Source organism: Gavialis gangeticus, unplaced genomic scaffold (assembly GCF_001723915.1).
Source record: "Gavialis gangeticus isolate Ggan-Ray unplaced genomic scaffold, GavGan_comp1, whole genome shotgun sequence".
NCBI lineage: Eukaryota > Metazoa > Chordata > Crocodylia > Gavialidae > Gavialis > Gavialis gangeticus.
In genome coordinates, this window is record NW_017729002.1 from 7,161,581 (window position 1) to 7,164,855 (window position 3,275).

Below are 3,275 nucleotides of genomic sequence, written 5' to 3' on the forward strand. Positions count from 1 at the left end.
GCCCCAGCTCAGAGGCAGCACCTGGCCTGATCCAGCTGTTCCCTGAGCCTGTCCAGGGAGCAGCGCCCAGCAGGCTTTCAGTGGGTGGGCTGGGGAAACAGTTGGATCAGGTCAGGTGCTGCAGCTGAGCTGGGGCAGCAACTGGACTGATAAAAAAGGACTGGGCCCCTCAGTGCTTCTGCCTTCAGCAGGTACCTGCTGAAGGGAGAAGCAGCAAGGGGCCTGATTCTTTTTTTCTGCAGAGCCTGCCCACCTCTCTTGCAGCCAGGGGACGAGGTGACAGCTGTATCACTGCAATCTGCAAAGTTGCAAACTAAACTACATCTGGATTAGTAGTTTAAAACGATGCAAAGTCTTTTAAAAACCCCCAGTCTTGCACGTGTACACTGTGACACCATTAATCAACACAAAGTGACATTTTTGTCACTTGTACATGGTAATGATGTCACATGTAGAAGCACCCAAAGTTCCCATGTCTTCAGTAGGAGAATGGGGATAAGACTGAAAAGCTGACCTAGTCAACTGCAGTCAACACAAAGGATGCCTCTGACTGCGCAGGTCTTTGCTCTGGATTCATAATGAGAAGTGGACACTGTCTACAGCTCTGATTGCAGGCAGTAATAGCATGACGGCTGGACCCCAGAGCTAAACACATAAGGTAGTACAAACCTGGTTGCCGATGCAAAAGGCTCCTATCACTTTGGAATGAAACTGTAATACAGTTAGAAAGAACATAGCCCGTAAAGAGCCTTATAAAGACAGTTCAGCACCTTTTTTAATATGCAGATTTCGAATGGAACATTTGGGCTCAGTGTGACAGTGTTAATAAAAGTCTTGAACTAGCCTTATGTGGGCACAATCAGTACACCAACCATTTTACACCTGCAGTGAAGCAAGTCTACCAGAAGACCAAAACTGAAGGATTATTTGCCAAAGGGGCACACAGTTTATTACAGCTCTAGTGATAACCTCAGTTGCTAAGAAGTCTGAATGCTAATAGCTGTGAGTTTCTCAAGATATACAGCTGGGATAATGTTTGTAGTTAGGCTGAATTTCAATGCTCTAGAAATAGGAGTGATTATGGTTCTGGAAGAGTCTTTTCCTTAATCATCTGGGTTTCTATTAAAATGCAAATTGTCACAGCAATTAGAACTAATTAAAATAAATAATAAATGACAATAAAAAGCACCAAAATGTTCTATTCCAAGAAAATGGAATGCAAGCTTTTTCTTATTACTCATTATGACCTAGTTAAATGTATTAATTTATCTGGAAATTTAGGAGCCTGGATTCCAGGAGGATAGGTAACTGTAGAAAAGAAACTGTTTTTTCCATCTCTCAAAAAATAAATGTTGCTCTGCTTGTTTCCTCTGTAAAAATTGCTGCACAACAGTCAGAAATAATTAGATCTGATGGTGCTATAAACATCTTAAGGGAAAAATAGAATCCCCATCACAAATCAAAGTAATAATTATGCTACAGGAGCTTTAAGCTTGAGAGAAAAATGCAAGAAGTATCTGTGTTTGGAGGGTATTTATTTTATATTATTTGAGTTAAAATTGCTACGTGTCATGCTCCTCATTTTCCTTCAATACTGTTCTTTCAAGCATAGTATTAACCTCCAACAAACAGTTCCTTCATCATGTATGTTTCAGTACTCAAAATAAACTGCATCTATTTCTATGCAAATATCATTGTCAGTCATATCTTTAACACCCAGTTTGTTATTCTCTGGGATTTGAACTTTATCTGAATTAACTAAATGTCTCTTAGGTAAGGGTCAGATTCTGTACTACACTTCCCAATATGTATACCCCTGGTGAGGAAGTCTACCTTTCTACACTTGAGATCTTTGGTTGTGCCTGGACCAATACAGCTACAAAGGAGATCTGGGGTCTGTTGAAAGGGGTTTACACTGCTACTGAGGCTAAATGTGCAGTACTTTATGGAAGCAATTGTAGAAGGTCCCCTGGTATCTAAGTGATTGGACTGACAAACAAATGGCCAATTCTTGCCAGTGTTGAGGGGCAGAACTCCAAGTGAAGTCAGTGAAAGCCCTGGGATCGCCACAGCTTTGAAGAATCAGATCTAAGGACTTTTAAGTCAGGTAGCCCAAAAGTAGAAATTCCTAAATCCAGTGAACACTACTGGGAATATTTAAAATATACGTACCTCACTGACACCAAAGGTTTGGGTACAGTCATTGACTCCCTCCCAAAAACAGATAAAGAGAAATACTATGATCTATTCATGCCCTCTTACTGGGCTCATTCTACAATGGAAATGAGCCCTTTGAATTTAGTGGGCTTTAGTAGTCTCACCAGCTTCACCTACATAATAATAGTTTAGGGGCTTAAATATTTCATGATTTCCAGAACTCAATGGCTCCCTCATGGATATTATATTTAGTACTATGCAATACCTATCTTCTGACATGCCTTTTTGTCTTTGTCATTCCTGTTCTACCAAAAAAGAAACAGTTCCTTGGGTTTCTCTAGCACACTGGCATAGAATGCTAGGGCTTCTTTAATGCACACATTCAAAACTTTTCCAAGAAGCTTTGGCTTGCAGCTAAATGTAGAGCATGGGTTTAAATTCCTTCAAAACATACAGTCTAGTCCTCAGTTTTTGTTCAAAGCATGGGAAAGGGGATTACTTTTTGTCCCTTTTCCATACTTACAGTCTCAAGGAAGTTACAGATACTGTGAGGAGTAAATTTGCAAACACACATCATAATTGTGTCATCATAATAATTTGTATGGTGGCACAAAGCAAAAGCAAACAGATGCCCATCCCTTTTGTCATGCAACAAATGTCCGAACACATGGCCATAACAAAAAGTAATACAAATGCATGCTGGTACTTTGTGGCAAACACCTGTTTGTTTTAAAGTGGGAGAGTGCAGGTAGCCTGTGGTCTACAGGGGAATTCATGATGCTGAAGCCCCAGGATTCCCCCATTTGCAGAAGCTCAGCCCAATTCAGAATCCCCACAAATATCTCTGCAAACCCAACTATTCCTGGGTGTGTCTCTGCAAATACCAGAACCCTAGGTTTGCCTGGGGAATTCCTGGGTGCACCTCTGCAAGTGGGGAAATCCAGGGTTCCTCATTTGCAGAGGCACACCCTGTATGCTGTCCCACAGGATTGTGTCCCTCAAGGCCCCAACAGGGACAGGGACTTAACCTGCAGGACATTAGACAGCATCTGTTTCATCCAAGCACAGCTGACCAATAGGGCTGTGCGAAATTTTGCCGGCTGTTTCATTTTGACACT